We start from the raw sequence: 9,845 nt of genomic DNA, 5'->3' as shown, positions 1-9,845 counted from the left end.
CTTAAGTCATTTTTAATGTGCTTGTGATAGTTACTACTTGCAGAGGGGTAAGAAGTAGTAAATGGTGAGAACAGGCAGTGAACAGATAGCAATGGAGAAATTTGAAGATTAGTCAGGATTGCTACAAGGGCAAAGCCATTGTGTTTTAAGATGTTTTTTGAGCCTTTGTTTAAAGAGCAGGAGGGGGGTAGTGAAGTTAGGTCAGCAGGCAGAAGGTTCCAATGTTTACCAGCGGTATTTGAGAACAAGGAGTCACCTGCCAGGTTATTAGAGTTGCCTATGCTGACAAGAAGGTTGTTAGAAGAGCGTAAGGAATTGAGGTTTCTATAGGGGTAGAAAGTATAGGTGTGCTGTTAGGTTGGTAAAATATTCTATGGACAATGGTAAGTTGGGAAAGTGTCAACATATTTTTTAGTTCGAGCCAATCTAGCTGCTGTAGGTTTTGACAGTGGTGAGTTCAAAATGGGTTCCCAGTAGCAAATCTAGCAATACTATTATAAGAGTTAGCTAGTTTAATGAGACATTGACAGGTTCAGCGCAAACTCCCCCCCCACCAAAAGGGCAAATATCTATCCCAGCAAAGTGCTGCCCCCCTGACATCTCAGATGCTCAGGTAAGAGCTGCCCTCTCCAAAGCAAAAAACACAGCATCAATGGGACCAGACGGTGTCCCGGGCTGCGTCCTACATGAACTCCAAGAAGAGCTAAACCCAAACATAAAACTACTGTTCAATCTCAGCCTTACTACAGGATATGTACCCAAAGAGTGGCGTACAGCAACAGTGGTCCCTCTCCACAAAGGTGGTGCCTCAACGGATCCTGGAAACTATCGCCCCATAAGCCTGACTAGCTTGGTCTGCAAAGCTATGGAAAGGATCATCATGGACCTTATAAATAAAGATATTGGGGACCTACAGACACTGGATCCTACCCAGTTCAGCTTTGTTAAGGGCAGATCCTGCCTCTTAAACCTGGTTGATTTCTTTGAAACAGTCACCAAGGCCATTGACGAGGGGAAGGTGGTCCACACAGCCTACCTGGACCTCGCAAAAGCCTTCGATACAATACCCCACTCGGGCATTATAGATAAGCTCACCAGCTTAAATATAAACCCCTATGTTACTAGATGGGTTGCAAACTGGCTCAAGGACAGAACCTAGTTAATCCACAAGTGAAATCTCTCCACTCGAGTGATGAACAAACAAAAAGAGAACCAAGGAGAAAAAGTACTGCCACTGCTTTTTATTTGTTTCCACACAACAAACACATAGTACGATAACGTTTTGGTACTACGTGTTTGGTGTGTGGAAACAAATAAAAAGCAGTGGCAGTACTTTTTATCCTTGGTTCTCTTTTTGTTTGTTCAAGGACAGAACCCACATGGTTAGAATTGCTGGAGCCATGTCAGACTCCAAACCAGTTACAAGTGGCGTCCCACAAGGCTCAGTCCTGGGACCTCTCTTGTTCGGTATATATTTCTCGGAGGTAGAGGCCAACATGGAAGGACTGTGGCTGACCAAGTTTGCAGATGACTGCAAACTGGGCGCCATAATCAACTCTCCAGCCAACACAAGCATCCTCCAAAAGGGCCTCATAGAAACAGACAACTGGTGCCAGAGCCATGGCCTCAAGCTAAACGCCAAAAAGTGTATAGTCATCCCCTTTGGCAAAAACAAAGTGCCCACAAATTACCACATAGGTGGTAATCCATTAAGTACAGAAGAAGTAATTAGGGACCTGGGGACCCAAGTTGATAACAATCTCTCATTTGACAACCACGTGGCCAAAGTGGTTAGAAAAACATTTTATATAGCCCACCTAATCATGAAGGGATTCACATCTAGATCAGGGAAGGTCATTGTGCCTCTTTACTCATCCCTCATCAGGCCCATAATTGAGTACAATGCCCCTTTTGGGATGTACCTTACCAGACACCTGCAGCAACTGGAAAGACCTCAAAAGTACCTCACCAAGAGGATCAAAGGGCTCAAACAGATGCCATATGTTGCCCAGTTAAAGAAACTCCAGCTCATCAGGATTGAGGCTTAATAACTTTAACTTAGATAAACTTATAAACAAACTGCCTATTATACTCATACATGCTCACTCTCTGGCTACACTCTCAAAATGGCACTGAAGCTAGCACATGCTTGCTATTTATATGCACGTGCTGACCTTGAAACACTTCTTAAAGGTACAAGTCACACACACACACACACACACACACACACACCATTCTACGTAGTATAACTAGAAACACAGGCAATAACATATGTGTTAACATGGATAACCCCAATTTCAGGTTAATTAGGGTCTGTATTAGTTGCTCTCCATTTAGCATAAATATTCTTATTAGGTGGGTTTTCATTATTTGAAAATGTGGAAACACTCCATATAATTGAATGTTCATAATCTTGAATACACTTTGCTATATCCTTTAATATTGGCAGAAGAGACTGAAACTCCATGCAAGACTGTACACCGTGGGGATTGGGGAAATTGCAGTTTCCCAATGTAGAGCAATCTCAGAGTTGGTATAATATAATTAGCAGGGGGTATGGGATGCAGGAGGGTTTGTTCCCTTGCAAAAAATGTGTTTTTCTTTCACTGTTTTGGCTGTCAATCATTTGGGATCGATTGTTAGGTGTTCGAGTTTTGTGTACTTCAGTGTTTAGAAGTACATCCGAAGTTGTACATAGTTATGTGTCTTTACATTAAGTTAACAGGTTATGGGGTGTTCTGGGTGTTTGTGTTTTCATTTCAGCATTTTTATTAAAGCAAAATATCTTATAAAATATGACATAGGTTCCAATGTTGATATGAGAAAAATTTACAAAGGATTAACCTGCCAAACATTTATGGGTTTATGCATCACATAAGCAGGAACTAGACATTTAAAAAAGCTGCCATATATAATATGTGGGAATAATGACTTCTTACTGTAATGGCAGTACTTTCCATATTATCTTGAAATTTGAATGGTCTCACAGGTATAGACATTAAGAAAATAAACTTAATTATATTATGAAATGCAGACTGCAAATGATAATGCAACAGGAAACACATTTGAAAAGAACTGAGAATGGGAATTTGTCAAAGAAAGGATTTCAGAGTGGATCATTAACACCAGCTCCCTTTTTCCCATTTTCTACATGGTGCTGGGATATCGTGTTAACTGTCATCATCTCTCTTGATTTAGTACCACACTCCTGTCTTCTTCAACACTCATGCTTGACTGTCACAGATCTACTTTCACACAGTCCATCCACCTCTTTGCTGGATGTCCTCGCTTCCTCTTACCTTCTTCCTTTCTGTCCCAAATCTTCCTCACCAGGTTGTCTTCTACTTTTCTGCATGTGTCCAAACAACCGTAATCTGCACTCTTTGATCTTTTCTGAAGTAGTGACCTACTTTGGCTTCTACTCTTACATCCTCATTTCATCATCTGTCCCACAGTGTGCATTCTACCACCCTTCTCAGGCACTTCATTTCCATCACCTCTAGCTTCTTCAACTGTTCTGCCTTTACTGCTCAGGTTTCTGTACAAAGCAGTCGTACTGTTTACACAACTGTCTTGTGCACCTTACTTTTCAGCTTCTCTGGCATTCTTATGTCATAGACTACACCAGACACTCTATGCAAGTTGGCTGTAGCCCCTCTGATTCTAGCTTTGACCTCTTCCTTCAGACTTCCCTTCTCTTCAACCATCCCTAAATACTTGAAGCTGTTTACCTGTTCTACTATCTTCCCTTCTATCTCTATTCTCAGCGTCTTCTGATTTCCCCAATATGTTGCCATTACCACTGTCTTATCTGTGCTTAGTTTCATCCCATGTGGTTTCAGTTTTGCATTCCATTCTCCTATCTTTTGCTGAAGTTCTTGCTCACAGTCTTCTTGTAATGCCACATTGTCTGCATACAGCAACTTTGTTGATATGTCCCCTCTGACTTGTTTGCTAAAGTAATCCATCATCAGTATAAACAGCAGTAGGCTCAGAGCTGAATTGTGGTGTACACCCACTCCCACTGGGAGCCTCCCTGTGAGGCCAAACACTGTTTGTACTTGAGTCATTAGGTCCTAGTACATAGCCTGCACTAACTCTACCAATGTTTCTGGGACTTCAAACCACTGCAGTACTGCCCAGATTAGCTTTCTTAGGACCTTGTCATATGCTTTCTCCAAGTCTAGGAATGCCCAGTTGGACTCTCTCCTCATCTCTAGCTTCTTCTCAAGTGTCTGTCTCACTGCAAACATTGCGTCAATTGTGCTGCATTCTGATCTGAATCCAAACTGCTCATCTCCCATCTTACATTCTACTAATCTGCATATCCGTTGATCAATCACCTTCTCCAGAACTTTCATGCAATGTGATAGAAGTTTGATGCCTCTGTACTGCCCACATTTGTGGAAGTCCCCTTTGTTCTTATACACTGGCATGACTATGCTTATTCTGCAGTTATCTGGGATATGTATTTCTCTCCACACTGCTATGAGTACCCTCAGGAGCCATTTCTCCCCTATCTCACCCAGCATCTTTATCATATCTGCTGTGACCTCATCTGAGCCTACTGCTTTCCCTGACTTCATTTTCCTTAGAGCTGTTCTTACTTGTTCTAAGGTGGGCTCCTCTTCTTCTCTCATTGTAGGCTGTTTCTGGAGCAGTACAGCTTCTGTGGGTCTTTTCATTATTCAGAAGCTGCTGGAAATACTACTATCTGCCTTTGATATCCTGTGGATTGCTGAACAGGTTGTTGCTGGCATCCCTTATGAAAGGCATCTGACTATCTTCTTTTTCTTTCTGTCTTTGCCTTGCAACCTGACATAGTTTCTTTGTGCCACTTACTGAGTCACTTTCCAGAAGTTGGTAGAGTGCCTCTGATGCCCTTTTCTTTGCTATTGCAACTTCTTTCTTAGCTTCTGTGTTAGCCAACCAGTAGTCCTTCCTAGCCTGGTCAGTCTTTTCCATCTCCCACATCTTCCTGCAGTTCTGCATTCCACTACCAGCTTTCCTTATGTACCTTATTTCCATACCTGGCTCAGCCACATATCTTTTCCATAGTCCTAACACATGCTGTTTTTAGATGCTGCCATTCTTGTTCAACTCCACCTATTTCATCCTCTTCCTGGGGTGCTAGAGCCCTGAGTAATTCCTTGAACTGTTGGACTTTCTCTCCTGTCAAATTCCAGGTCCTCAGCCTGGTCGCTGTTGACCTTAGAGCCTTCTCTGACCACTGCTTGCAGCTGATTGTGGCAATTAGTTGTTTATGCTGTGGGACAACTGTTTCACTGGGGATGACTTTGTAATCATGGATTTTACCCCAGTACCTTTTCCTTACTAGGAGAAAGTCTACCTGAGTTTTATGTTGGCTACTCTTGTATGTGATCTTGTGACAGCCTCTCTTTCTGAACCATGTGTTGGCTACTATCAAGCCATTTTCTAAGACAGAAGTCTAGGATGGACTCTCCTTTATTCCTGTTGCCCCACCCATGTGGACCTAGGCAGTCCTCATATCCTGTTCTGTCTGCCCCAATATGTGCATTCAAGTCACTTATAAATACCAATTCATGTTGTCCTGCTTTATTCAGTAGGTCCTGCAACTCCTGTCTGAATGCACTTTTTTCCTCACTATAACAACCCTGCTGTGGGGCATAGGCTGAGATTATGAATACTGCCCTATCATTACACTGGAGTCTGATTGCCATGAGTCTGCCATTAATTCTGATGATATCCCTCACTGCCTTCTGAAGGCTCTCTCTCACCACAATTCCCACACCATTTCTAGCCTGTCCCCCTCCTGAGTAGTACAGTCTGGACCCCAAGCCAATCAGCTTTAATGCACTGCCCTTCTATCTTGTCTCTTGGATACATAGGATGTCCAGCTTACTCCATATCATGACATCCACTTCCAAGCTGCATCCTGTCAGTGAACCTACATTAAGCGTAGAAATTTTCAGTTCATGTCTGGCAGGTTGGTTGTTTTTTATGTCCAGCTTTCATTCAACAGAGCTATCCCAGGTAACTCAAGGTGGGCAACTAGACACCAGCTGGCCAGTAGCTTATTGGCCCAGTGGTGCTGAGGCTTTCTGGCAGGCACATACTGTCCAATAGAGGCACATACACCCCTCCCACTATTAGCATGGGTCCCTGGCATAGGTGGGAGCGGGCCAGGCCCTCAACCCACCTGTCACCAGTAACTACCCATGCCTTTTGGCAACATTAGTCAACATGACCAAATCACCTAGAGCCATATTTTACACTGTTGAGTGGCTAGCCCTGCCACTGTGCACAGTCTGTGATCCATGTTCTCCTATCTTGAGGATACTATGCACTACAGTAGATGCCCAAAGCGGTTGGTATGTACAACTCTTCCCCCTACAGACACCATTGTAGTGTCTGTGCTGCTACCCACAGCTCCATTCATTGGTGAGTTTTGAGATGCAAACACTCAGGATGTCTTTCGGAGGTGGTAGGAGCCCCACAGAGACATAGGGAGAACATGCAAACTCCAAACAGGCATTGGTCGGAGGTTGGGATTGAACTTTGTAGCTTGTGCATAGGAGGCAAAGACCTTAACTATTATAGCAGCTGGTCTCTCTAGGGTGGATATTCTGCAGAATATCAGGGACAAGGGAAAAGATGAGTACTTATATTAATTGCTAGAGGAGCTCCAGTAGTGATAGAAGAGGAGAAAAATGAAAAGATAATGTCAGATTTGTAGTACTAAGGATCTTCTGGCAAGGGAAGAGGATTACACTGACATGTATTTATATTTCACCTAAAACTACTATTTTGGAGCTTAAAAATATTTGGGAGAAATAATCAGCTTTCTGCAGGGAATATTACTTTTAGGTGGAGAATGGAATTTGATTTGCAACAATTAGGTTGTATCCTGGGGGCCCAGAAGGGATAATATAACAAAAGAGGGTAGATTTCTGAAGAAATATATGAACATATTTGCTATGGAAAATATGAATTCAGTAATAGAACTTGGGAGAGAATTTACATATTATTCCCCAAGGTACAATATCTGGGATAGACTTGAAAGAAATTATATTTTACAGGAATGTCTCCATTTAACTGGAACTTTGATATACATCCAAAAACTATTTCAGATCATGCACTAATAACTGCTAAGATAAAAAATGCATGGCAATGAAGGAAAGGTAAGTCACTGGCACTTCCACACCTACTTGTTAAAAAGGAATTTAAGGAATATGTAGTGGAAATTATCTGGGAGTTTTTAGGGAAGACAGAAATAATCCAGAAGTTATACAGTAGCTACAGAGTGGGATAAAATGAAAGTGGAGTTTAAAAATAGGTAGAGATAAGACAGAGAGAGATCTGGTTAAGAAGAAATAAGAAATATTCAGAGGAGATGAAAAAGGTTAAATTATTACAAAATAAGGGGAAATCTCACAGAACAAGAAGAGGCACAAATGCAGAGTGCTAAAGAGAAAATAAGAGAGCACCTCAATAATGTGCATGAGTTCAGAAAGACTGTTAAGGAACTGATTATGACAACAACAGAGTGTGCCATGGATATGAACTTTCCTACTGTCTCCATTACTGGCTTGCTGGATATGGGCATCTTGAGGCAATGTAGAAATTGCCATGTTTACTGACAAACAGTTAATTTTCAAACAAACTGATATGGTATGTGAGAGATGTATTTCCACAATGTCACTGAAGGCAAAGCTCACACACAAAAGTACTCCTAATGTCAATAAGGTTGTCAGTAGCACACAGGCTGCACCCATGACACACAATTCAAAGCAGACATACAGACCCACATTTGCTGAGGCATTTAAATTTAATCCTCCTAAACCACAAATACTTCCTAGACGAAGTACACATAACAAATACTCCCAGCAGCACCAAATGCACTCTTCCAAAACAACATCCACATCAACACAGAGCTACATCTCATGAAGCCTCTACTTCTTAAACTCATAAGGCAAGTCACCAGACAATCCAACATTCTAGTCATTGGAGACTCCATCGTGAGACATGCTAATGTCCCTCTCACCAGGCTGAGTAAGGAGAAAGTTACAGTCAGTTGCTTATCAGGGGCTAGGATCCGTCACATTGCACATGCACTCAGGTCATTGGACCACAATTACCAATATGTCATAGCCCATGTGGGAGTAGATGACCTGAGATGTACCTCCCTAGACTATATGAAGAGAAACATCATGGAGCTCTCAGAATATGTGTCTCAGGCTGGTATGAGCCTAGCATTGAGCAGCATTTTACCCTCTCCAAGGATGATGCCACAATATCAACAAAAGATGATTGACTTTAATAACTGGCTTAGTTTCTGGTGTCACTCCAAGGGGGTATAATATTTTCCAGCATGGAAGGAGATGTTCAACAGGCCACACTACTTTTCTAGGGATGGTCTGCACCTCTCCCCTCTAGGCTTTTGAATATTAACTAAAATATTGTCTTGCCCCATAGTGCTTTTTTTAGGCAATGCCAAACTGAAAGTACTTCCAACATAGCAAATCAAAACCAAGAAAATCTACACATATTACTGCTCAATGCTAGTCGTCTAAACAAAAACTCCACTCCCTAGAAGCTCTCTTTATCCTAGAGAATGCTGATGTCTGTGCTGTCACTGAGACATTGTTTAAAGCTGCAGAGAGCACACAAACAGTGCAAGGTTATAATGCCTTCCACACATTCAGGCCATTTACTTCGCAGACAGGGACTAAAGGTGGACGAGTCTTTATTTACATCAAAAATAAATATACTTCAAGGTTGGTCAGACAGGACAATGCACTTGAGCTTCTCCATGTTCATATCACCATAGGTAAAATCCAATACCACTTCCTTGCAAGATATAGGTCCCCTATATGACCCAGGAAACCCATACCATGTATTTAAACTTATTAGAAACATTAACCATCCAACCCAATACCATATTCAAGGGTGACTATTAACTGGGAATCCTATACGACACCAAATGTACATGCACAGAGATTCCTGGATTTTGTAAACACAAACTCCCTGGACCAGATAGTCAATAAACCAACCAGGGTTGCAACCATACTGGATCTGGTCCTCACTAATATGGGAAACTGCTGCACACCCCCTACTGTAATGCCTTCCCTGCTAAGGTCAGACCAGAAAATGGTCTCATTTGAAGTAAAAATAAAACCTGGACCCCCAGCTAAACCCGGAATATTCAGGAACTATTCTAAGGCTAACATCCTGATATTAAAGGGAGAGTGTCAAGATTCTCTGCTTGTCTGATTGTTTTGATTAGGATGGTAGGTCATGTGATCTTTTTGTTTACATTCTGGCAGCTTTTAGTCTAAGAGCTCAGGTTTCACTACTTTGGGGGAAGGGTAACTAACACTTCAGGAAATGCAAACAGTTTCCTCTGTGTGCTCTTTTTATCTGCAGTCCATGCTGACAGGAAAACTTTAGCAGTCTTTGAAATATAGTGAAGTAGTGCTTAAATAAGCTACTTTTTTTCCAGGCAGACATAGTAGTGGACTTTTTAAAATATTTTCTGCGACATATTTTCTTGGTTGTTTGGATTAATGATGATGGAAACAGCTGCAGTGGGTGTGTTTTTTTGTATAGTCTGGAGCAGTGTTGTTCATTTGCTAATGCAGCTGCTCATTGAGGTGTTTTTTACATACATGTCTCTTTCATTTTGTTGCAGTGATGGATCCTGCTGTGTTATGGGAAAAGGGCACAACAATTATGGGAAATGTCCAAAGGTAAATAGTACAGGAAGCATTACTGGTGATGGAGGAGGAATAATAAGAATGGGTCAGAAAAAGGAACAGAAATTACAAGGCTTTCATTTGGGATAATCTGTTGTAGATGTCACA

Source organism: Protopterus annectens, chromosome 10.part0, assembly GCF_019279795.1.
Source record: "Protopterus annectens isolate FY-2018-M chromosome 10.part0, PAN1.0, whole genome shotgun sequence".
In the NCBI taxonomy this organism is placed as follows: Eukaryota; Metazoa; Chordata; order Ceratodontiformes; family Protopteridae; genus Protopterus; species Protopterus annectens.
Note: the sequence above shows the minus strand (reverse complement) of the source record.